Source organism: Rhipicephalus sanguineus, chromosome 3 (assembly GCF_013339695.2).
Source record: "Rhipicephalus sanguineus isolate Rsan-2018 chromosome 3, BIME_Rsan_1.4, whole genome shotgun sequence".
Classification (NCBI taxonomy): Eukaryota; Metazoa; Arthropoda; class Arachnida; order Ixodida; family Ixodidae; genus Rhipicephalus; species Rhipicephalus sanguineus.
The window spans coordinates 175,460,699-175,488,341 of NC_051178.1; positions in this window are offsets into that span (position 1 = coordinate 175,460,699).

Below are 27,643 nucleotides of genomic sequence, written 5' to 3' on the forward strand. Positions count from 1 at the left end.
ACGCGCGTCGTATCTTCCATCTAGCCTGGTTCTCACAGGGCGAGCGGGGAACGCGGTCGACAGGCGGGCGAGAGGGGGCAGCGTAGGAGAGGAGAGAGAAGGGGAGGGGACGCGCATGCGCTCGAGCTCATCGCGGCGTTGCGCAGGAGAGAATTTCGGCATGTCTAGCCCGCGTTTCAGAGGAAGAGTGTAAAGGGAGAGGGGAGAGGGGAAGTGGAGAGGGTAGTGGGAGAGGGGAGGGGAGAGGGAAAGTGGAGAGGGGAAATGGAAGAGGGTAGATGACAGGGGGAATGGTGAGGGGGAGTGGAGAGGAGGTGTGTGGAGAGGATGTGCGCATGCGCAGTAAGGGTGGTCACCACCGAATTGAGCTCCGCCTTAAGATACTTCGCATCTAATAGCTGCGCGCCGCCATGGCTACGACGTCACCACTCTCGAATGCGCAGAGCAGCAACGGCGAGTCGCGCGCGCATGCGCAGCACGGCTCATGATGACCCCCGCGAAACCTGCTCTGGCTAGGCAAGTGTAGCTAACGCTACAAAACAAGCCGGGTCTGCTGATCTTTCAGTACATACGTAAGACTGTGCACTGTTAGTTCGAGACACGTGGCGTAAAAATAATGTAACGATTCGCGTTTCAACAATAGTGTAGCCAAAACGTACATGGTAACGATATCTACCGATCTGCAAACACCAGCGGGATGAGAGCCACTGTTAGACACAAGCACGTCGTAGGAAATGATATAAGGATTCAATTGTGAATAACTCCAAGTGTTATTACTCCAAGTGTTATTCTTCATTATCGTTAGGGTACATGCACGCAAGCAAACACGCATGAAGAAAAGTCACGCGCTCCCTCATGCATTTGCCTAAGACGATTCGAAGGCGAACGCCGTCTTCCTCTTCTTCTTATCAGTCGATTGTATTGATCCCCCCGAAAGCTTTCTGCACCAAACGTGATATTGCAGGGCCTCCGGGATTGGAGGAACTGGAAGCATTTTGCACCTCTCGTGGTTTCGCAGCGCCTCTGGGAATGGCCCACTTTTGACCAAGCGACGATTACATGCGATGACATCATCATGCGAAGCCATGATGACGTCATATGGCGACGTCATCACATGATGACTTTTTTGCATCACTCGTGTCGACGTCGCCGATGGTCCTTTTTCGCGTTTGATGAGGCGTCTAAGGCTTTCGCCTTAGGAGGAAAAGGGTGGGCTCAGTGCTCTATCGACTAAGATGGAAGAGAAGGGTAGAAAAATAGAGGCGAGAGAGTGAAAGAGAGAGAACAAAAAGCGAGCGAGTGAGTTAATAACTTTATTCAGTTCCTGCAGCTTTCCGGGCTGGGCTCCCGCCTATAGGAGCCGGCCGAGAACCGTGTCTCGCCGCAACTTCCTTGGCATGCTGGATTGCCCAGAGTTGGTCGTGTAGTCCTGAGCTGAGCAGCGCGGAGAGGAAAAAATAATTTTGTTAACAAAGAAAGCATTTGGTTAGCTACGCTACGCTGGAGAAGGGGACATGGAAATAGAAGAGAGACGAATGTCATGAACGTGTGTTAGGGCACGGACAGCGCCTTATAGTCAAAGACGCTTGCATAAGCCAGGGATTTTCAAGAGCCACGAGAGAGCTTTCATTACTTCCAGGCTGATTGGTGGAGACGGCGATCCAATATTTTCTGTATAATTAGCAGACTATTATTCAGCCCTATGTGTACACTGGACATTGCTTGTCTTTTTACGTTTAATCAAAGGACAATGACGATAGGTAATCTGTGTTCTCCACACAGCCTCGGGATATATGGAAGACTTTCAGTCATCCATACAGGCATGCATTTGTAAAAAAAAGGAGACAAAAAGAAGAAAGAAGAGAAGGTAGAATGCTAACACGAATGACTGACTAAAAAAAAAAAAAAACGTTGCAGCGTACAGATGTCCTTCTTGCATGAACAAGGAGCCAGGAAGGAAAAAATAATAAAACAATCTCCTTGATAGCATAGGTATACGGCCGTGGCCGGCTATAGCGTCCTTTATCTTAAGCGGTACCTACGGTACCTATAGTTTGTGGCAAGACATTGGTCAACACCTTTCAGGCAGCAACGCTTCTTTTTTCCTGTTTTTGGTTTTGTGACTTTATATGCGTCACTTTCTTCGGCCATATTCTACAGAATTTATGACGGCGAACACACGTCTGGCAGCATATTCGGATGTCATTTTGTACACGCAACAAAATGTAACGTACACCTTGCAGCCACGATAATTACATTTTCTTTCGTTCTTTTTGCTTCTTTTGTGGAGCAACATTGTGAGTGTTTCGGAGAACCCGCCGCGGTGGTATAGTGGTTATGGTGCTCGACTGCTGACTCGCAGGTCGCAGGATCGAATCCCGGCTACGGCAGCCGCATTTTCGATGGAGGCGAAAATGCTTGAGGCCCGTTTACCTATAGATTTAGGTGCCCGTTAAAGAACCCCAGGTGGTCGAAATTTCCGGATCCTTCCACTACGGCGTCTCTCATAATCATATCGGGTGTTTTGGGACGTTAAACCCCAACAATTATTCTATCATTAATGTTTCGGAGGCTATTCATATCAATATCGTAAAGAAATTAGGTCCTGATACCTACTTGCATTGCAGGAATATGAAGATGTAAGTGTTAGCGACACTAACGCAGATTTCAAGTTCAATTTCTGTAGGCCGCATCATGTCTAGTATGACATCTATAAGCTATAAAAAGTCACAGTTTGACCGCAAGGGCGAAGCAATGAATGCGATAGCAATAAATTGGAATGTAACGCGAAGAACGGAAAGCAGCTCGAAATTGCCAGCGCGTCGCTCGAGCCCAAAGGACGCACGAAACGAACGCACAGAGGACGAGCGCGAACTATCATGCGTCACAGCTCGACACTTGAAGCGCACTGCTCAAACATAAAGCAGGACGCACGAAACGAACAGGTGCACACAGGGCGAGCTGTCACAGTTGTTACTTATTTCTGTTTGAACAGCGCGCTCCTTTCGCAAACACAGCCGCTGCAGCGAGCGAAGTGACCTTCGTACGCTCTGTGACTTCAGCGCGGACATCGCGGGGAAAGCACAAGCCATACTACCCCGCGCTCCACCCCCCCAGGCTACCCCCTTCTTTTCTCTAGATAAGCGCACGAAGGCGACCACGCCCTGTAAGGCGAAGAGCAACGGCGTTCGCAGGAGCGGGGTGGCGATCTTTAAAGCACGCCACGCGCGCACATCGCGCCACGTATGTGGTGACTAAGAAAGCATGCCGAAGTAAATGGTGTATATAAATAGCTCGCCGTTAGCAGTCTGAAAGACGTTGCTGTTCGTGGCCTAACGTCTAACGTCGCGCGCTGGGAAGCGAGAGGTCGCCCGTTCGATTCCGCGCGTCGGAATGTTTTTCTGAATTATTTTTCTTTGTGTCTTATATATATATATATATATATATATATATATATATATATATATATATATATATACAAACCCACACACATATATATATATATATATATATATATATATATATATATATATATATATATACACACATATACATACACGGTGAATGACGGTGGCGGCGGCGACGGCAAAAATCAGCCGAGACTGTCCATGTAATTGCTATCGCAATAATATTTCGCAACTACTCGTGTCACGCAGCGATGGCTGTATTAGCATCATGCGTTTCTCTATTTCGTCACCATTTGCTGTGAACTCAAGACCAGCAAAACACGTCATTCAATCTTCGAAGCGAATCAACACTGCAGCTACACATTTACTGCTTTGCGAAACGTGTTCATAACTATCTCGTTTTGTGTATTGCTTGAAGGTGCCGCCGGTGGCAGCTAGCAATCGGCTAAACGCATTGAAGGCACAGTAAGGCCACGTTATTGAATTTGCCTAGCTATCCCAGCTGAAAGAGGTGAGCCTGGGCACTTCTGTTCGACACGGTATGTTACTGACATAATCTTTTTATATTGCGCCATCACGAATAATGTATACATATATAAGGCGCCGCGTTACTTCAGCGCAGTCATTAAGAGCTGGGCTCGAGCCTGGAGTTGCGTCATGTTTTCGGCTCGTATAGCAAAGCAGCACCTACGCATTCTGCAATGCGAGGGACGCTGCTGGTGCTACTGAAGTCGACAGGCCTGAATGAAAACTTCTGAATAATTCTGCTGTATACCGCTATGTCTGGGAGTGCATGTGCCATTAGCGTGTTTACATGGTCAGTCTATATACCATAGTTATTACCAAACAACTAGAGTAGCATGTCAGGCGATCGGCCAGGCTAACGTCTCCGGCATATAGCATATAGCTCCGGCTTGCATCCCTAACTCTTATACCCCTGTCACACAGGGCAACTTTAGTGCACTTTGAGGGAGCGCACTTCGCCGCTAGTGTCATTTGCACGCTGTCACACAGGAACGCTTAGTGACACTCGCTGCAAAGTACACTTGCCGGCAAGTGCGTTCGCCAAACTCACTTCGCTGCGACGGAGTGTCTAGCCTCGGCAGCAGCGGCTTGCAAATAAATACGCTAATGCAAAACGCGGCGACCACGGTATATTTAAACCATCGTTCTCGTTATTAGGAATACTGCCATGTATTCAAACAAATCATACTACAACAAAAAACTTCGCTACTCTCGCCCTCGGGCCGTTTGCGGTCACGTCCGCTAGGGGGATGCGAGAGCACATGCCGTGCAATGGACGCGTCCGTCGCGTTGTTTACTTCCTTGCACATGTGTAGGTCAGTCATTCTTTAGTCATTTGTGATGGCGTGTGCCACGGGTGCCACTTCCACGAAGACAACGTGGTCCGAAGCAGAGACGCGGGCACTCATACGCCTTTGGGAGGAGCAAATGAGTGCTGCCAAAACACGCCCCAAACGCCCGTCACCACTACGCGTCCCTTCTGCATTGGAGACCGCCATTTTTGTTTTCGATTCGTCTTTGATATGACACTGTCTTGTCTCGGCTCGCGATGACCAATGATGTTATGCGGTTGCAATATTTACTTCATTTGCGCGCAATGTTTATTGTAAATTATGTTCATGCCTATAAGACGCTATTAAACAGCGAGCATTGCCAAAAATAACAAATATATGTTGCGCTACTAAACCACCAATTGCCACTGCCATCATTTCCAAAGCACACTTCTCTTTCTCGTGTAGCAGCGCGCGGCCAAAGTGACACACTGTGAGCGTAAGTGCACTCGCTCAAAATGACACTAAATTTGCCAGTGTGACCGGGGTATGAATGTCTATTGTGACAAATGAAGACACTCTGCTCGTCATATAAACATCCATGCCGCTTATAAACATGCCATGCCGGCACTTCGTTCAGGGTGTTGTCGGCCCTTCAGACCTAGCATAGTTACCTGAGGTGAGTTCACGTTTACGTTGGCATGTTTATTCCAAGAAAAAAAATTTCGTCAATAATGCTTATTATCCTGATCTGGGGCTGTATTTCAACAGCATTTCTTTGTAAGTCTTTCGTGCCGCTGGCTAATAGACCTCGCTGATGTCCAGCATAGGGGTTTGTTGACATTTTATCTCATGTACAGTTCTAGCTTGATAGGTTTGTGTGGGTACGGGTGCTGGCCTTTAGGAAACATATGCTGAGATTGACATGGGTTAGGATCACGATAACAACTTTTACACTCAAACTGTTTCATGCCTCAAAGTACAAACCCTGAAAACGGTTTGTCCGTGATTCTGACCTTCAAGCTTAGCCAAGGTCTTGCCAGCGTCACTGAGTTGCACCGCAGAAAATTATTTACACATTGTCCGCGAGACGGCGCGAAGTTCTCGTCTACGATATAGTTATTGTATATGCAACCTTTAGGTAGCAGAGTTGTGCTTCTGTTTTCCACATGCCGCAGCTAACCGTATATTGCGGAGAAGCTGATACTCAGGCCAAGTTCTGTATTTATTTTCCGTCACCACCGCTTCAGCGAACGCGATAAACTTAGTTATTGCTAATAAAGTTCGTCGACGGTCGGTGACACGGCGCCAGGCATGTCGATCGGCGACACGCTGGACATGTCGCCTGAAAAAGGGGAGTGCGGCTTTGCCGCATATCTGTAGTTGCTAGCCAGACCTACGCGCAACTCTGCTACGTAAAGGTAGCATATCCAGTAGCTCTAACCATTGAGTTCGCGCTGAAGTTTCGCCGGCGTATCAGCAGTATGAGCGCGATGATCACGAGCTTCGGTCCAGGTGCCTCGCGTGGATTCCTAGGAGGAGCGCCGACGCCGCCGAGCAGCGTGTGTGTGTTGTCTTGTGGTGCAATTGTAAATGCGTATGAGGTAGCTGCTTCTACAAAAACGGCCATCTGGCAGCCGATTTGCCAGAACCAGGCATGGAGGACGAACAGGGAAGAGTGGGGCCGTCGAGCCTAGTGTGTCGGAAAAGAACGAAAACCAAAAACGAAAAACGAAAAAAGAAAGCAATATTTTTGATCGGAACAGAAACTTTATTTATGATTTCGTTCCGCAGCAAAACCGAATTTTTTAAAATCGTTTTTCGGTTCACGGGAAAACTTGCCAATCCGGAAGGACCGACGTCATGCAACGTGAGCAATAATGCATATCTCAGGGCCCAGTGTTAGCACGTACCTCAGGCAGGAATTCCACAGCAAAGATGTGTTGAAATTGTGCGAAAAACGAAAGTAGTGACAATCAGAGAAGTTTATATTAACGCAAGTGGACTTGCGCGTGCCTTTCACGCAGGCCAGCGTGGAGAGGGCATTCTCGGCACTGAAGTTTGTTTTATCAGAACAGCGCTCTCGAACATCAGACAGTAAACTCGGTGACGCGCTGCATCTGAAATCGTGCTCACTCCCTTGACACAAAGCATTGAGCCTGCTAAAAAATTCGTGTGGACGTGGGGCGATTGCCTGACCACATTCAGCGACATCACACAACATTACAGGCTCAACAGACGCAAATACCCACCACCACACGACAAATTAAACAAGGCAGGCCTTAACTTGGCGGTTACTACATACAGACACTTACTCCAGCCGGTGACCCTACGCCTCTGTTATCCGAGCATATACCCGACGGACGCGTGTAAAGCGTGCGGGGAAAGAGCCACACTGCGGCACATGCTTTGGGAATGTGCCGGGAGAGTTACTGTCGCTGCCGCCGCTCACTTCGCGGCGCATGTTAGGCAGGGACGAACTCCGGGAGCAATCGGTGCTGCTACCACCGCGCGAGGGCAGGGACCGGCCGCCGCCGCGGCTGTGGTAACTGCTGCGGATCGGCTGCGTCGGCGTCGCTGCCACTGGGAGGCGGTACTCACCAGCGACAAACTGACAGACCAACTTTGGGTCATCCGGCAAGCCAAAGATGCCGCCCATGTCCAAGGGCTTCGAGCCGTCACCTGACGCCATCATCATCGACGGAGAGTGGGACGGGACAGGGGTTAATCCCCTCTCCCCCCGTCTCGCCTGAAGGAAACTGACGGACTTTTAATAAAGTTTATTCATTAAATTGACTTTTGAGAAAATAAAAAGTTGGCCGCGTATCTGCGTGCTTCGCTGCAAATGTCGTCTAAAGACGATAGAAGAGGCGCTGCGTGAGATATGGACGCCATCTGGAAATACGTCGGGAAACATCAGTGCTGTGTTGCGGGCTGGTAGTCCCGGCGCAGCAGCAGGCGAAGACCGGCGGTGACGAACACGACCGGCGGGGACGCCAGCCAGCCCGAACACGCGGTTTGGCGCGAAGCGCTGAAGCACAAGAAACGTCCGCACTCAACGAGTGCTCTCCACACACACTTTTATTTACACGTCGCCTGGGTAAAAGGAATGCCAGAGCGGCGCCCCATGGCATTCGTACAGTGCAATACAGAACCGAAACCGAAACACAACAATGAGCTCGTGCAGAGGGCACGGATGAAGTCAAGTTTAACGCGCAGTCGCATTTTCAGCGCAGCTTAAGAAACTAGGATCCTTAGAATTACGTATGTATGCATTTTCTAATAAAGGAACACACCACCTAATTCTTGCCTAGTGACGTTGCACATCCGATATGCGTAATGTTTGCTTTTTGATCAACAATGTACAAAAGTATGAACCTAGTCAGCCGTTCAAGATGTCTGGCCCTTGGGCAAGTGGTTCAACTTTGGCCGAGTGGCTGAATCGAGGGACGTGCCGACAAACAGAAAGACAGACAGAAAGACAGACCAAAATTTCTCCGTTTAAGTATCCCAAGAAAGACTATCGTCTTTAATACTACGACTTTGAGGGTACTGATTTGTGCTATAGTTGGTAGCAATTCATTGTATAGTTGCTACCGCTCCTCTGAAGAACGTGTTTTACCCCTCTCTTACTTTCTTAAGAAGAGCGCAAGTATTATACCAGAAATCCAAAATACCAGAAATCCAATTTTTTAATCGCTGCTTTAACTTCAATTTTTGCATACAAATAAAAAGCGTTACGGAACATTTCTTTTTCTTTTCCGTTCCGAAACAGAAACGGAACAGCACTTTTTGCGATGGAACGATACATAACCAAAACGAAAAAAAATTTGTTCCGGCACCCTGGTGGAGCCGTGAGGTTCACAATGAGTATCGCCGGGACCATCGCGAAAACTGCAATCCGAATCCGATGACCCTGCCGATAGATCTCAAAAGCCTCAAATGTCTCCTGTTTTCGCAATGCAGCCAAAACCGAACTATCGCTCGACAAATTTTGTTTAACCACGCTCAACCACGACATTTCTTTTTATTTGACCGTGAACACAAAGCTCTGCAGGAACCACATTTCCATACAAAGACCCTTCCGGGGCGTGTGCATTTTTCGTCGAACTCAGAGACTGATGGTGAGAAAACAATGAGCCCGCCAGAACCAGTACACAGTCAAAAAAGGAAGAAAAAAAAAAACCTGTACGTGTCATCCGGCTCAATCACTCCCGACATTATCAAGCTTCCTTGCTGTGGGAACATAATTTTTCCCAAATAAGTGACACCCTATTAGTTAAGCCTGAATGGCTTTTTCAATACAAAGGTCACTGCGCATTCATCGAGGCACGTCTTCTGTACTAGACTGCTCAAATTTCTGCAACTGTATATTACTACGACGACTCTTAAAGGAGTATCGACACAAAAATTTTACATCTTGTTTTTTTCTGTTGCAAAGTAGCTAACGACCCACTTATCACGGCTGGAAGACTCGTTTGCTCGATCGCGTGATGTTTAATTTTTTGGAGATGGTTTTATGCACCCAGTCGCCGTTTTGGTTTCAAAGAGCGCCGTGTGAGGCGGCACCCAGAATAGTTTTCGTGTAAATGTAGCTGCATAAGTGAGCACAAAAAACCGCGTTCACATGAGCACCGCGCGGACAGTTGTTTCAGTGAAGGCTCTCTGGGCGCTGCTATGATCCTCTCCTCTCTGGGATGTTGCAATACGCGTGATCACCCACGAATTCATTGCCGAGGCAAGGACGTCAACCTTTGTACTCCCATGCAAGCCTGAACCCTCTTTAAGTTGAAAAGGTCTGCTTGGAGAGAGCGCTCGCGAGGATCGTGGACAGCCAACAACTACTCGTGACTTAGGTGGCGGTTGGTTGTTTACATGAAAACTAAAGGCGCGTTTCGCGTGCAGTGGCGCGACAAGCACTTTAAAATTGATTTTAAGTATGTTTTAGGTTGTATTATCCCTGGATATTTCGTAGATGATGCGTGTTTGTCCGCACAAATCTATCCCACAAATTGTGATTACAGCGCAAGGGAAGACACGGAACTAAGAGACCAACGAAGACGAGCGCTGACTTCCAACTTCGTTGGTCTTCGTTGGTCTCTTTGTACCGTGTCTTCCCTTGTGTTGTAATCGCAATTTGATATGGAATACCAACTAGCCCGTACTCAGACCTTGCTTTCCCACGAGTTCTCTCACCTTCAAAATTCTGCGTGAATACTCCTTTAAGAGCATGAAAGTTGGTTCGATATGTCCATCAGTCATTTCCCTTGCGCCGACGACGATTCACAACTGAACGCCATAGGTAACGCCCCGAACCTTCGTCAGGTGCTTCGAGCAGCGCGTTGTCGCCTCTTTGAGGTTCTAACTATATGCATATTTTTCAGTTATGTATACTTGCAAAGGAAAGTATACTTTGCGATGCAAAGTATACTTCAGAATTAAAGGGATCAGCGTCCACTCCGGGTAAAGTACAATGCATTGCTTCGGTTCTGTTCTATCTTGCTGTGGGGAATGCCAAGGTTTTCATCACTTCGGCTACTTCATTTCTATAAGTTCTGCAGCGCAAAAACGGAATGGTTACCAAAAACAAAAATGAACAATTGAATAAAAAGACATATAGCAAACTCAAACAAAGAAAAAACAACATGGCAACGGACAGTTCACTTGTCTGAGTTGACTTCACACGCACACATTTCTTTCTAAGTTCTAGCCACAGTATAAAGCTCTATCTAAATCACTTGGTTATAACTCAACTCAACTTAACGTCGTATATAAAACACGTAGCTGCTTATCACAAGCGCTGATCAAGTCCAGTGCCCGCTTAGAAGTATTTTAGGAAGATGTCGGTCTTTTGCTGAAGATGCCTTTCAGGCCACGGCCCAAGTAATTATGTAACGTGAAAGGGCGTCAGGCCTCCAATTTACTGTTTTTTTTGTCTTAATTGTTTGCTTTTGTTAATATAATTCCTTTCACTGGCACGATTGCGCAATAAGTGTTACGAGGGATGAAAGTTGCTGGCCGTAAACGGGAGAAGTGTGGCAGCCATGGGTATCAAAAACAAAATAAGGTTAGGAGGAAAAAGGGCACGAAATTATGGACATGAAGGCGGACTCGAAATGATGAGGCGAGCGTTCTCCAGTCGCAATAGGTCCACGTGACCCCGACGACGCTGTTGTTTCAGGTGAAATGAATTTCTGGTTGTCGCCTCATTCCGCAAGGCGATAAGTCGCGATGGAGAGAAATAATACCGATCATGGCGCACCGCTACGCTTTTTGGCTCAGCAATGTTTTGAGAAGCGAGACAAACGCGTTCATTAGAAGGAGCTGGAACACGGAGGATATAGATGAAAAGAAGGGACTTGCGCATTATTTCCTAGCAGAACTTGTACGTATCGCAATGCAATTTTTTTTTAAATTTTCGTGAGGGTCCCCTGAGGTGGAGTTGTCTTCGATTTATGTACAAAAATAAAGGATGCGAGACCACGGATAAACGAAGCACGGTCGTTTGCACCGACAGCTCCTGCACTTCGTCCAGGTATCAGAATTGCGTCTTTTTTAGATTATTTATGCCTTAGAGAATACCGACACCAATAAAAAAGTATATAGAGTTGAGCACTGACTACAAGCGTTCTTAATAAGATAATTAAGCTGTGAATAAAACCTTATAGAACAAGAATATACGGAAAAATAAACTAAAGAAACAAATAAAAAAAGGGCCGTGGGAAAAAATGTGGTGGAGTTAGTCATCAGTATTCAAAGAAACGGATGGCGTTACTGCACTAGTGCACGTGTAAGAGATTTCCCTATCGCTCAGTAGACTCAGCAGCCGCAAGCACAAGTATAGTTTGTACAGTATATAATTAATTATATCCACATGTAGTGGGCTATAAGCACGAGTAACTTACTCATATTTGCATAATGATATTCGCATTATGCATGTTACATGCACTGGTCTAATGGTGACGATAACATGGACGTCAATTAATTTTGAAATAACGTCGAAATAGTGTTGCATTTCTGAACTCTACTTTATTATCCCGAACTGTACCTTCACTGCATCGACACTCGAAATGCAGTGAAGAAATCTGGCGAAATATGACACGCCGATGTTTTATTCGGCGTGTCATATTTCACCACCACACAAGCGAACTGTGGCGCGCATGATATTCTGTGAGGTGTGGTCAAATTGAAACCAGAATGTTTTATAGAGGAGGGAGGGAATAATAAGCGTATATATGGTGACGTATACCCCTTTCGGCCCTGGCGTCGTCAATTGACGACACCGCACAAAAGTTCCCCTAGCACCTCGGGAACGAAACCCAAACTGCTAATTCTTGGGGTAGTAATTCTTCAATGATCCCCACTGCGATCGACACCACAAGTGTGGCATTGTTGTGGGGCTGGGAGCCACAAAGAAGAAGAACCTTCACCGAAGTCGTGGATGACGCCGAGGCGAGTACGCTGAGGCGGGTAAGCGCCTTTTTTGGGTCGACGTACCGAAGCTGTTTCAATGAGTATCACACTGAAAAATGAGACGTGGTTCGCATTTTGTGTACTCTAGTGAGTAGCAGGAAAAAAGAGGCTATTTTTCTTATTTCACGACCGCTGAGCCCTGATGACCTAATTTGATGCAATGTCTGTAAATCCATTAATACTTGCACCACTGGCCCAATTTTTAGATGCGTAGCAGCTCTTTGACTAGCCTGTGTAACGCTGTCCGTCCGCATAAACGCGAGGCCACGCGCTTCCCTTGGCGCAGGTGTTGGAGCGGGGCCAAGTAGGTCACGCCGCAGCTGGGCGTTGACATCACGCTCCCCTCGCACGCTTCCCTCGCAGGTGCGCGCGTACGTCACTCTCTCCCTTACCCGCCGGAGCGCCGCAGCTGCCGGCTGCATCCCGTGTCTGCGTTTCAAACAAACGTTTACACCAGTAAACGCTACACCGAGAGTTTCGTTTCAAACGAATCTTCCAGCGCTCACCGCAGCACCCGCGTTAGCGCCGTTCAACCCGTGACGCCATCCGTGCGCAACGCTGCTGCTTCGCATCCCATCAGCGTTCCCTTCGGGCAGATGGTCCAATTTTTTTTCCTTCAAAACACGTTGTTTATGTTTTCTTGGCAAATGACTTCGCGCATCGATCGTCTGTGCCGCGGTCTGCCAACTCGAAGTTCCACGTCGCAGGAATGACACAAGAGTGCGTTCGTAAATCGTGCACTTGACGTGCTCAGATTTTCGTTTTTGGTATTCTGAGATCCTAACTATTAAGAAAAAACACACAAAAAAAGTCTCCAACCGAAATAATAAAATCCAGGGTTGAAAGGGATACATTGTGACGTAACAGTATCATTCTTTTGTGGATGGTGCGGGTCATGTAGTCTCATCGCATGGTCAATAACTGTCAAGGCAAATTTTCTGAATTGAATTTTAGACAGGAAAACGGCGTTCAATTTCTTTGGCTTTTAAGCCAAAGAAATTGAACGCCAAAGAAAAGTGCGAGAAAACTTCAAGTTGTGCTTCTGGCATTTCCTCCAACGAAATGAAGGAAGGAAGAAAGCGAGAGAGAGGACCGGGATGTTAACCAGGCACATTCCCGATTGGCTACCCTAAGCTGGGGGAGTGTGGAGGAGGAGTGGAACGTAGGAGAGAGAAAATACCAGAGACAACCTAACAGGTTAACCTTAAGCCGATTCTTTATGCGTCGTTCACAAACACATCAGCGTTGTTGTGGTTCCGACTATTCATAATTCGGCAGTATTTCCTTAACAACAATTTTGCCGCCATCACAAAGAGCTTGGTATAAGTGTGAGTGAGGAAGACAGGTCAACCGTTAGGGTTTGTGTATGTACAGCAGATTTCTTTCTTCATGTTTTACAGAACGCGAGTCGTGTGGCTAACTGTCACTTTCGTTTCAGCGTAATAAAGTAAAAAAAAAAAAACAAGGATTCAGTATAAAAAAGGAGACCGAGACATTTAAAAGATTGAGAGCGTTCAAGCAGCGAGCCCGAGTCGCGTATGAGCTTAAACATTTGGACGGTTGTTTGCGGGAGGTGAGTTTTAATGCCACGTCTGGGATTTACTAGCAGTGTGGTTTGCGCCCTAAATCTGTACTTGTCATCTGTAATCAAGACGCATCTCTACTGTTAAAGAAATGTTGTTCCAGGTTTCGAAACACGTTCGCTGTTCCGCTGTGCTTGTTGTTTTCTAGGCGCTCAATAAAATAAAGTGCTTTACATGTCATAACGTTTCTATTGGGTTTATGTTGTCTGTGCAAAACATACAGCGCAGTGTTTATGGAAACTATGACAATATTGTTAAAAATCTTGGTCCACTGCAGCCTAAAATAGCATTGCTCTACGGAACGTTGCCAATCTAAAACAAACAAAAAAACACAGTGCAATCGCTGCGCGTAAGCTGGGCAATATATTTTCGGTTACATACAATATTAGTGATTTTAGCATGATTTCGTCGTATTGTGGTTAAATGGTAACTTTACACTAGACAAGATTATTTTAGGAGCTTGCTCGCCAAGCTTCTTATGCTCGCGCCTTGTCCACGCACTGCGTGACCGCCGGCGGCACACACCACGCTCGGCGCAGCTGCGCTATCTCCGGTGATTTCAAGAATGCTCACTAGATGGAGCCGCCGCTCAAGGCGGCACGCAGGGCACGCACCGCACGCACCACGCTCGGCGCAAGCGCTAGTTGGGTGACTGCTCGAGGGCCGCACCTCTCGTTTGGCTCACTTCCTTTCTCTTCGCCGGGAGCTCACTAAGTGAACACTCTTCGTTGCCACTCCGCAGCATGAACGGCAGCAGCGCGACGGGCTCGCAACGCAGCAGCAGCTCGGGAAGATCTCGCCTTGCCAATAACCAGCCAACACATGATGTCATGTGACGCTCTCCGATGCGTATCGTACGACTGCGAACGTCCACCACCATCAGGGGCACCTGTATCGATCTTGCCTTCTCGAACTTTCCATTGCGTCCCATCATCGATGATCCCTTGGCAACATACTTTACTGATCATAAAGCAATCATCTTTGAAGGAAGACGAGTCCCCAAGCTCATCGAGGGACACCCTTCTTGTACTTTGTAAATGAACATCTCTTGTGTTTATATAATATATATAGTTCATCCATCATAAAGCAATCATCTTTAAAGGGAAACCTGTCCCCGAACTCATCGAGGGACCCCCTTCTTGAACTTGGTAAAACAACATCTCTTGTGTATATATAATGTTTATAGTTCATCGAAATGTATATATACTTCATCAAAATGTATATAGTGCATCCAGCCTTAAATTAATAAACATTGTGTATGTAATGCATATATAACAACGTTGTCACGTTTGTACATGATGGTAGAGGAATGTGTTTGAACTTGGTAAAACAGCATCTCTTGTGTATATATAATGTTTATAGTTCATCCAAAAGTATATATACTTCATCAAAATGTATATAGTGCATCCAACCGTAAATTAATAAACACTGTGTATGTAATGCATATATACCAACGTTGTCACGTCTATATATGATGATAGAGGAATGTGTACGGAGCATTCGCGGGTTACCCGATCATCTCCGAGCAAGCTCCTCTAACATCATTCACTTCGTGGATATGGCGGTCAATGTTTTTGCAAAATCCACCCCCTTATGCATTCTTCCCAAGTCTGTGGATCGTTAGCCGTCACTGGGGAGTGAGCTACCATGGAGGACGGGGGCGAAGATGTAACCTGTTGTTGATAGCAGCACCGTTTCGTTTTATGTAGATGCGCCGTATGCGTTCTCTGTGTGCGTCCTTGTGTGCCTACAAGAGAGAAGATTGGAGTACGGTGAAGGCTCAGAGTGGTAAACAGCGGTCAAGCTGTCAAACAAGAACGTTCGAACCACCGGCAAGCTAAATTCAACGACTTCGCTGTGCCGCCAATAAAGTGGTTTCTCTCTCTCTCTCTGTTTGCTCAAGCAAGAACGCCACGGGAGCTCTATTGTAGAGGTATTCCTTATTTCGCAACAGTTATCACTCTGTGCTCATGGTTCGTGCACAAAAAAAAAAGAGTTTTACATAATGAATTAACAGTCCCGCATCAAAACAAGTTGGTCTAAGTGTTATGCTATGGAAAGCCAACTCGCCCAAAAATCAGTGCTCCTCCAATTGGTTGTTTTTCCTAGTACTTCAATTAACTCCCAACTTCGTTATTTTGTTTAGATTGCATCAACTATTGTGTCGAATTTTAAACACAGTTGTAAATTTTAATGACGTGTATGGTTTGGAGTTCTCTAGTGCGTAAGCTCGCGCTGTTAGTCACGCTTACACTTTGAAGAACACGCAAGCAAGCAAGCAAGCAAGCAAGCAAGCAAGCAAACAAACAAACAAACAAACAAACCTGGCTTTCTTTTATTTTCCTTACCATTACTGATTTCTCTTTTTCTTCTTTCGGAAGCCTTTCTCAAGGTTGTTTTATTTTTAATATTAAACCTTAGTGACCAACTTGCCACATCGTGTTCTTTGTTTTCCTTATTTATCACTCGTCTATTACCTTCTTTAACGGTCGCGTTCGCTCTTGCTACTGAACCTTTATCGTGTGGCGCAACCAGGCGGTCGTCCAACAGGTCTAGCTCTCCAATTTACTACTCAAGCGAAGGCAGTAAAATGAGACAGAATGGCGCCGCTGCGTGCAGCCTTAATGCGCTAATCTACTTAGTGGAGCAGAATTTGCGGTATAGGGCAACAGGTTACTTCTATGGTCGACTGCTGGATAATCTCGGCTTACGATGGCCATCATTATATCACGGGAAATGTCCGCTATATTTGAGCACTGCTTTCTTTCTTTTTTTTTTGATACTTCCGAAAAGGCGCGGTTGCTTAGAGTCGGTTACGCAAGGCATCCCAATGAATACTTCACAAAGTGGCTTTACCAAGTTATGAAACGGTAAGCGGAGTCCCCGCCTCACTGGCCTAACTTCTAAGGCCCTACAAAGTACTTTTTAATTACTGAAATGATGAATAGGAGAAGTTGGGGCCTTTATGGTGCCACCGGCTACTCCTTCTCGCCTAGAAAACGATATATAGAATACTAAAACATAAAAATAAAAAGGAGACAGAAAATGTCACAATCGAACACAAGATGTTCAAACACGATACCATCCAACTGTACACCCTGCAGTCACAAATATGTGAGCATGAGTTCAGGTAAGTAACCTAAGTTCACATGTTCACGTCATGGGGGATGGAAAGAAACGCGAGCACCGAGCGCGATATTTTCGTCATGATTTCACCTTAGTGGCAATAAAAGGACGCTAGAGTGGTCCTTGATTGTATCACCGATGACTCTAGTGGCTTTCTGTTACCATCCAGGCTAAAATCGCTTGAAAAAGAAGTGCCAGACAGCAGAGAAAGCAGATGCCGCACTGTTCCCGTTTCTTTCCGTCGCCCCTGTACAAAGTCAGATGTTCTGTATGGCTTGAAATACCCAGGGAAGCACACACAATACAAATAATTACACATAACGTAAAACACGCGAGCACAACATCATACAATTTGGACACATAACAAGATTTATGTACTCTAATTTCACAGCTTATTTTGTCGCACTCAATCAGATCGCTTAAAAAGCGATACTCGCGGGGAAAAGGCCACAAGAGGCCTTTGAATCGCTCCGTATGGTAACAATAACTTTCTCTATATAGTTTGTTGACAGTGCCTGGATCAGACGTCTATTCATATTGAAAGAAGGAAAATTAATTGCACCGTAGTTAATTTTGGTTCATTTCACGGACGAAAAATTCCTCATATTCCTTCACTAGCCCATTCATACGCCTTCTTATTGCGAGGTGAACGAAATTTATTACGGCCTAAGTTAAGCAGCTCGACGACAGGGCCACTCATTCATAGTGATGAACGGCCCCATCATTATTTTTATAAAACATGCGCGGTTGCCTAGAGTGCGGAAAGACAGCAAACCTCTACGCGTACGGAGCAGAAAATTTCTTAACAAAGGAAGTATAAACTTGAACGTGATGAGAAAAAATAAACGCTGCGCTTTATTTGAAGCGTAAAACGGCTCTAATTTATTACCAGGTCTGCGGGTATAAGCGCTTTTATCGTTAGGGTCTCCGTGAGAAGCCCCCAATTAGAGAAAGCCACCCAGGCGGCCGAAGCTTACGAAGTGAGATCCGCGAGTCTGCAGTAATTGGTTCTGCAGAAACAGAGCGCAGGTCTTAGTTGCTGTTCCAACCCTTTGTAAGGCGCTGACACGAATGCTGCGTCAGGTTTAACTACATCAGGTTGCCATCGCGCTTGCATTTTGCTACGATACAGGGATTTACAACGTATGCAGTAATGGTTCCTCCACACTAATATTAAAAGGATGGCCGGAGGTTTTCAAACACTTTGCTTAGAGAGAGAGAGAGAGAGAAAGAAAGCGATTTCGCAGCAGAGGCATACGTGTTTTTGAACTTATTCATCGGTCGTTTATTTTGGTAGCGGAGGCTTTTAAGTATTATCTGTGGGATTAATGTTAACAGAGACGCGGTACTCGTCGGATAGTGACGTCATCAAACGTGCAAATTACAATGTATTTCATGTAAACAGAACAATCAGACGTGGTGGCGGTGTTTTAATGTATGTAAAAGAAAACATTGAATGTCAGTTGCCTGATGAAGCGACCTGTACGACAGATGACATGGAATGCCTTGTTTTAGTATGCCAAAAAAATGGTCTTAGCAGTACTTTATCGTCCGCCAGCTGGAAATTTAAATTACACCTGGGGGACGACTCCATTTTTTTTGTGTATGTCAGTAAAAGTAGAATAAAATTGGATTGAATTGAATCTAGGTAACGGTGTAACGGGTGGATTGAAAGCGGGATAAAAGTGAGCTGTCATGAAAAATAATTCCCAAAGACATTAGTGAACTTCCACGCGGTGACTGTTACAGATCTAGAAATATAAGCAGAGAGTGGTTGTTTGATGAAACATGTCAGGCTATAAAAAATTCGACAGATCCCACGTACCGTGGGAATCGATGTTATGCGAAGCATGCGCGGGAAAGTACTGTGGCGTAATTTTTCACATTGAGCGAAATGTGACCGAATGACGCTAGAGAAATGTGAAAATGGCATACGCATACACATGTTGATGAGTCGCGCATGTGTTATGTAACCAGCTGTTTACAGTTGCGCAACGATGCCTACAGAAACATGGGCGTTAATCAACACCAGACGCGGTAAGCTGATATGTAGTTATTATATTCTTCCATACTGGATAGCACGAATTCGAACATGACAAAGAAGGAACAGAGATGCACAGGACAGGCGCTACTCGCAACTAAGCTTTATTCAGAAATGTCTTCCTTGATACATACCCAGCCGAGTGGCACGCGCAGGCGCACTGCACGTACGTTACCGTGACAGTTGCAGTTGTTAGTTGTTATGCTTGTAATTGTCCGTTAAGACGGACAACGCACGCACGTTTCACGAACTCGTGTGCATGTGTGGAAGGGGTTCTAGGGAGTTCTTGAACAAGGCCAATATCACCGTAATCAGTGAGCACCAGCAGCTGGGCAGGACTTGTTATCGGATCCGTTCGTGTTCGCGGCTACGAGAGGTCTAAGTGTAGTGAAGTGCAGGGTATAGTAGAGCTGGTGGAAATCATGGATGCCTTTTACGAATCTATGATGCCTCCTGCCCTCGATCTGGCAACGAGGTCATGTGATGCCTTCTCCACATCCAAGTCGTCTTTCATGCAGTGTAAGAAGGAGACGTTGTTGGGTTTTCATAAATCGATGTTCAAGTCACCGGTAATGATAAGGGGCATGGTCCGGCCCCTAGGCAGAGTTATTGTAGGAAGCATTGACTCCGGTTTTTTCGTAATCCACGTGGTTTACGTTGCGGACCACGTGGACGAGTGGATGGTAGTCGAGCGTCTTCCAGGGGTGTTCTGTCTTAGCTTCCTCAATTTCTAGCGACCGCCGCGGTGGTGTAGCGGTTACGGTGCTCGGCTGCTGAGCCGAAGGTCATGGGTTCGATCCCGGCCGCGGCGGTTGCATTTCGATTGAGGCGAAATGACAAAGGCCCGTGTACTGTTCGATGTCAGCGCACGTTAGAGAACACTGGTGAACAGTGGAACAATGGTGAAAATTTCCGGAGCCCTACTACGGCGTCTCTCATAATCAATCTTGGTTTTGGGACGTAAAACCCCTACAATTCATATTATTATCACTTTCCTCGAGTGTCAATGTTCATATTCGCGGTAACTGTGTTGATTGATACACTGTATCACCTGTGGCAGATACCCGCATAACATGAACTCTGGTATGCGGGTATGTGCCACATGTCACTGAGAAAAAGGGTATCATGACGTACGCGACAGGTATTTTGCGTTATTCATGTCATAACGAGTGAATCGTGTTCTTCATACACTGATCCTCTGCTATGCGAGTTTTGGTATATTGCAACCTATGGAGACTGCCAGGAGAGCGCCCAGTCATAGGCGGCTGGAGAGATAGATAGATAGATACGTAGATAGAAACGGCCAAAGTGCCTGAGGTTCGCTAAGAAATGCTTCGCATTTAATAAATCGATTGAAGGCGGTGCAGCATAGCCTATCAGGTGTGGCGTAGAGTAGGGTTATGGGTTAACTTTGTACTACGTTAATTTATTGAACGTTTAAGCACGCCCCTACATTTCTCCTACGTTTAAGCATGCTTTCATTTTTTCTTCTGCATTTTACACGACAAAAGGGCGAACGTGGATGAGTCGAACCCACAACCCCATACTCATTCGCTGTATACGCCACGGACACGTGGTGGTGGTATCGCCGTTTCCTCTGTGTGCAAAGCTTAGGCAATAATGGTGGCACCACTTGATACGGCCATTAACTATATATATTTCACTTTTGTGCCGTTAGCTACACTGGCCGAGCCGGAGCGGTTTCGTGTGCGCGTACAAGAGCTGTGCTGTGCGTGCACGAGGAGCAGTGATGTCACACAGCTGGCGCACCGGAGCTGCGACCACCGCGCACTCCGCCGCCGCCGCGCGCGACTCGCCGGTCTGCGCATTCCAGAGGAGGGACGTCATAGCCGCGGCAGATGGCGCGCCCGCAGCTGTGCGCCTCCGCTATGCAGTCGCCGTCTGACACTGCGCTGGAGCCGCTTGATAGCACCTCTGGCTGTCGTTTGCCAGTGTGGTATAGCCATGGAGGAGGAGAGCGCAAATGCTGCTCATGGGCGCAGAAGAGCGGTGAAGCTTAACTCCCCGGATCCCGAAGTAGTTGCCTGGCAATTAGCGGTTGAGCGTAGGAACAACGAACGGCACAAGGCTAAACGTGCTCCGGAGACACTGGGGGAAAGGAAGGAACGTCTAGCAAAGCGGCGTCGCCAGGAGGCTGAGCGACGTGCCCGACCATCTCTGCAGCAGCAACAACAAGACGCCGTCGATGACGCCAAGGCTCGCCGATCAGCAGACTATAGGGTGAAACTTAGCGAAAGCGCCAATGCGACTTGGACCTTCTAGACGGACTTCGTAAACAATCCGTTTGGATATGTGGGCGACTTGTGTGAAAGACTGTGGCACATGAAAGACTTGACGCTGCTAAGTAGTGCCATGCGTGAAACGTTGAGTTTAGCGCGGCGGCGCCTGAGTGGGGTGAAACTGTGGCGCGGGTTATAGAATAATCAGCTGAAACTTAGCTCACGCTACGTGTATCATGTCATAGCCGAGCTAAGCCACTACAATTTTTATTTACGTTGCCATGCAGCAATACTGCGAAAGTGAGTGAAAACTTCTATGTGACCGTAAAGATCGGGTTGCTCTCGATCTTGGCTTGTGGCTTCTTTGTTCCAGGACTCCACTGAACGTGGGCCACACGACGCAACTGATGAATGAGGCCCTGTTGGACTTTCTGAATGTCTCTATAGTTAGGTGCTGCTCAAACGACGTGTGCGTCGTCTTTAAATTCTTCGGGCTTACTTCCCCACCCCCTCGTACCGTCGCGAGCAGCGCACCAGGGAAAAGTATTCCGGTTTCCGCGGAAGTCTATCTTTTGTGTGTTCTTCTCTTTTTCTAACGTCCTGCGTCGAGCAGAATTATTCCTTCATTTTTCCACAATTGACCCAGCCACGCACGTGTAATTTACCACCGTGGCCCTATGAGACTCGGCTCTATCGATTGCTATCAGATCTATCATTGCCGAGAGCCTCAGCTGGTACTTAACCCTCTTTTCTACATGCAAGACATACACTTCTCCAACTCGCCGTCCTCAACTTTCGTGACTTGTTTTCTTACTGAAAGCTTCGTGCAAGGCACCATGACAGCGGGAAGGCGAAAGCATGGGCACACAGCGGCGGCCGTCTTTAATCTGCTAATAGCGCTGAGTTTGCGCAGCTTTGCTTCGTTTCATTTTTTTATATTTATTTCATTATAACACAACAGAGATGGGTGATTCGTGAGCAGCATCACTGCACAGCATTTAGCTCGGACGGCACGTGGCATACTCCCAGTAGACTAAATCTTCACTCATTGAAGGGTGGAGACTTGGGAACGTTGGTAAAGTTCACGTTAAAAATATAAGAAAAGCGCGAGAGGCAGGGACAAAAAAAAAAGACTCGCATGACACTGTGTACGTGTGTCTGCCTTTGTTTGACCCAGACTTAGGCGCTGTTCTTATATTCCTCACTCAGTGTGGGGCTCCTCAACGAGAAATGTCGCGTGGTCTCTGAGAGATACAGGAAGCCTGTACTTTACTCTTTCTGCTACGTCATTAGAGAGGCTAATCTTTTCTTTCGCGCTCCTGATACGCTTCATGTTAAACGCTCATAAACAACTTGTTACGATATAACTCACTTGAGCTTGGTTAGCGAAGGCGGCTGGCCATGTGAAAAGAATATTTGCGAACCAAGAGATTTGTGACTTGGCCACCACGTCTGCGAGGAGTGGTTGAATTCATCAAGTTTGATATCATATATCTTCATGATTAAGACGGCGGAAAGTGCGCGAGAAAGCGATGGTAGAGGCGTGCGTCGCGTTAGCACCTACTCGTCCGCTGATACATTTTGAAGGTGTAGGACTTGTACGTCTCATCCAGTCGAGAAATTTTGAGATCTCGTTAACGCGAATAACAATAAAAAAGCAAAATCATGGCTGATCCCTCTGTCATAGGAATCGGTATAACACGAAAGTGAAACGTGTCTTCACAGACGTAGTTGAGCGTTTTCTGGGCATTCCTTCGCCCCAACAGCGAAGGAATGAATGCTATAGCAACAAATTGTAATGTCACGCGAAGAATGGCAAGCAGCTGGAAAGTTGCAACGCGCTGCTCAAGCAGAAAGGGCGCACGCAAGGAACGTACACAGGATGAACGCGAACTGTCACAGTTGTAACTTATTTCTGTGTGAGCAGCGCGCTCCTTTCGCAAAAGCGGCCGCTGCAGTGAGCGAAGCGACCTTCGTGCTCTCAATGCAAACTTGCGGTGATGGACCAAGACGTACAAACCACCGCCATCAAGAGGTAAGCGCGCGCACGAGCGACCACGCCCTCTATAGAGGCGCGCACTCATCGCGACGCGTGGGTCCTCGATCTTTAAAGCACGCTCTTCGAGCCCTTCGCGCCATCTCGCTAGTGATAACGAAAACACGCTGATGTACCACCGATCTCTGAGTACCAGCACCGGCAAATGGTGTATATAAATAGCTTGCCATTAGCATGGCGAAGAACTTGCCGTCTGTGGCCTAATCGTTTCGCGCCGCACGCTGCGGAGCGAGATGTCTAAGTTCTACTCCCGGCGACGGAACTTTTTTTTCTAGTTTTTTCTTTACCATCTGTTAGTCTTTGTATTTTACAACGTCATATCCGTGACGGAAATACGTCAGTGGTGCCGTGGTGGACGCCGGCATAAAACACTTTCGTGTTAAAGAAAAGTAAGGAATAAAAGTCAGTCAAAAGTAAGGTGATACTCAAGTTCGACCTCAAGTTCGACACTGAAGTGTCGTTCGACCTTGAGTTCGACACCGGCTTTTTCCTTCAAGGTTTCGCAATATCTGTGGTTCCCGCGCTTAAATTTCGACATATTACGAGCTGCGGGCCCTGTCGCATATGTGCCACCCTCGTAGGACTCGCAAAAGGAATACATCATCAACCTCGTGGTAATCTGGCATGCACTGCAGGGGCCACGTCTATGCGGATTCAGGAGGACTCAGCGCGCCTCATTACGCGCGTTTTGCACCAGAGACGCTACGGATATTATACTCAGAGAACTCCCTCTCGCGCCGCCGTCTTTTTCCCATCTCGCACCGAACCTATTTAGGTCCCCTTCGAATCCAAGAAAAGAGATGCGCGAGGTCGTTGTCTTACGCGGCCGGATCCCTAAAAAGATACGCGCGTATAAATGCCACGTTTTCACAATGCCGTACCCTTCGAACAAGGTCGTTCTTTTTCCCTCATTCCTTATATATACGATGAAAACGTGCACACGGAATAGATGAACTCGAATTCGTCGCTCCGGTAAACTCTCAAATCGCATAAGGCACTCGGCTTATTTGGCAAAGACACGTGCACCCACGCCGCGCACCCACGTCCAGAGCGTGTGTAAAATGAGGCGCAGATTTTGAAAGTTACGATCCGAAGAGCTACCTGAATGCAAAGTAGAAACTGAACAGGAGAGTATAAGGCGTATGTTGTATCGCTTGGGAATATGCGGCCAAGCTTAGATTTCATATCGGCGAACGCATGCGCGCACGATCTGCTCCTCCTCTTAAATTCTACTCTTACGCATCCCCCTTCCCTCCTCCCCCCTCACTGCCCGCTTTTCATTTCGGCCAGTTTTCGTTTTATTAATCGGAGAATCGTACAGAGCAAAGAAACGATGGCGGCGCGCATTGGAATGCATGGATGCCACGACGAGAACGAGCCGTATACGGTGTCTTAATGCGCTCTCCTTTCTGCGTTTTTAGTCTTCGATTTTGCCCCTGATTTCGTATGTAGGTAGCAAAACTACGTTGCCATGTTTTGTTGGAGTTCGCGAGTAGATATTTTTTTAATTTTCTGAAAGCTTTCCTTTTTTATTTCTTCTTTTATTTCTGTTATGACGCATCATTTGTCTTGAAACTTATCACGACATACTTCTTGTCACGGCTAAATGAAATGAAGGTTCCTTCGTTGGTCAATTATGAGTAGTCTTATGAGTAGCATACAGCACAGTATAGTTTAAGAAGATCAATTTTCTTCTGAGGTGTACGGTAGGATCGTTCCAACTGTAGTGCTCGTTGGGAACGCACAGCATCATCATAGCACACGAAAAAAAAAAAGAACTAAAGAACAGCACTAATGTAACGGTTAACACTATGAGAGAGAGAGAGAGAAGATATGAGAAAGGCAGGCAATAACACTTTGAGAACCGGCAAGAGCGTCTGTGGTCAGCTACCTTTGAACACGGCAACTGCTGCGTGACTTCTTTTAAATCGGAGAAACGTTACTTCTTTGTGCAAAAGCATCGTCGTGGTTGCCTGATTGCTTTTGTTCGTTAGTTCGCTCACTCATTCGTTCGTTCTGTCGGTCGGTGTAAGTCCACAGAGAATTTAGTCCTAAGTAGGGCTATGGGTTGTCTCGCCAGCGTAACTACTGCGAAGTTGACGGTTTAGCAGGTTAACAAAGTTTGTGTTCAGCCGAACCGAAGACGAGGCGCTAGTAGTAGTAGTAGTAGTAGTAGTAGTAGTAGTAGTAGTAGTAGTAGTAGTAGTAGTAGTAGTAGTAGTAGTAAGAGTAGTAGTAGTAGTAGTAAGAGTAGTAGTAGTAGTAGTAGTAGTAGTAGTAGTAGGAGGAGGAGGAGGAGGAGGAGGAGGAGGAGGAGGTGCAGTAGTAGACGTTTTTTGAAACGTGATTGGCTGAGTCGGCAGGTTGCGTGATCTCGCTTTGAGCAATCACGTGTAAGCGCGCGCATTTCAAATCCAGCGGCGGTTTCACGACATCACGTGATCTCGATAGCCAATCGTATAAGCTCGCCTGAGGGGAGATGGGTATACATCGTGTTGTCCGCACCGTCGCGCACCGCCGAGGAGCAAGCTGCTTACGAGGAACGTCGGCGCGAACTCGACCGCGAACGGAAATGACGTCGCCGTGCCGAAGATGCAGCGCTGGGAGGTCGCGAAGCGACTTAATTTTATTCGAGATAGGTAGGCCCCGATGAGTACGCTTCTATAGAAGCAAGCTGCTTACGGCGAACGTTGGCACGAACTTCGACTGCGAACGGAACAGCGTCGCTGTCCGACCATCTTCACGGAGGAAATGGGTCTATGCTTTTGAAGTGCGTAGCACTTTAGGGGCCTGGCTTGTCGACCCACCACTTTCTCATGTCGCATGGTAACGCAGTGGTCAATACAGTCAATACAGGCATTAAACCTGCTAACAATGCTTAAAAACCAGTGCAAAAAAAAAAACAAACTAACAAGGTCTAAAATACTATAAACTACAGAAATAACCAAGAATTTATCGCCATAATTTACTTAAAATCTCTAAAAACACTTCTGAAGCATCAGGGTGATACCCGCGCCGGGCGCCACCGCCTCGGCAAGCGCACGACTGCCAAAGGAATCGCGTGCTACGCACTTCGTCAGGTTTCACGGTAGCGGCGCTGCATTAAGCGCAGGATTTAGAACTACACCAAGGCCTACCCAAGGAAGACATCCGCGTAGGATTTTGCGCGGGCAAGACGTACGCACGTTTCTTTTTTTTAATAAGGCTTTCTTATCTACGACATAGTGTTCGCAAGCCTTCAGGTAACGAAACACACGAAGTGCTAAACTTGTCTCGAGGAAAAGCAAGCGGCACGATCTGCAGTGTTATGTACACTGCTACTTGGCACATTCTCGTGCATAATGTAACCTTTACTTATACGAACGAAACAGGGCAATTTTTGTTCACCACAAAGATTAACAACCTGTCTTAACATTGGCTTCCAGCAATGGACGGCAGTGTGAACAGAATCCAGATTCAGCAAAACTAGAGTAAATGTGCGCCTTTGAGCACGAGAAGTGCCGCGTATTTTGCGCACTTCTCTGAGGAAAAAAAATATCTCGCATTCCACTTGCATATTCACTTACTAGACAACCAGTGTCCGCGTGCCAGCACTCCATATAGGCTTCTCGCCCGTTTTCTCTGGCGTCCAGACTTTTGTGCTGAGAAGACAAGTTAGATCACGTTCTGATGACGGTGCAGGCCTGCGATGTCATCACAGCCGCACAAAGTACGGAGCAAGCAGAAACATTTTAACAGGCTTGGGCTATATTCCCCGTGGTGCCCATGGTTTATTTTGATACCACTAGGCAGCAAGGTTTCCCGGAAGACCCACGCCAGACAAAGGAAAAAGAATAAAAGAACGTGCCGAGACCGGTATAGCGCAAGAGTTCTTATTCATTGAATTATATGTTCTTTATCATTCAACTGGTCATAATGCGTGGTGGGCTACTCGGAGCATTCACAAAATGAATCTTGTATAGAGTCCATAGATTAACACCTCCCCGCTACCCCACATCTTAAGGATATGAATAGTGCGAACTTCAACTGCGCGGCAACTCAATTATATGGTTTTTATTTTCCCACGGAATGATAGTTGAATTGAATTTTGCGGAAGTTTACTTACCGTTGCCGAAATGTTATACAAGTTACGAAGTAATTAAGATAACTGAGCGTAAATAACTTTGCACATCACAAGTAAAGGTTGACGCGCCTTGGCCACATTTGGCCCTTACGTCACAAAGCATTACTATATCAGCATCATCATCATAACATGCCTGGGTACTTCACAAGTAATTCGACATGATGTACAGCCCGTTTTTCGTCATTCACGGCTTGTACACTGAGTGCAGCAAAACAGTGTGGCTTATTTACAAAAATACGAAACAACGGCGATGATGCTGAATGCACATATTCAGGAATAAAAAAAGTCAGTTTAGCAAG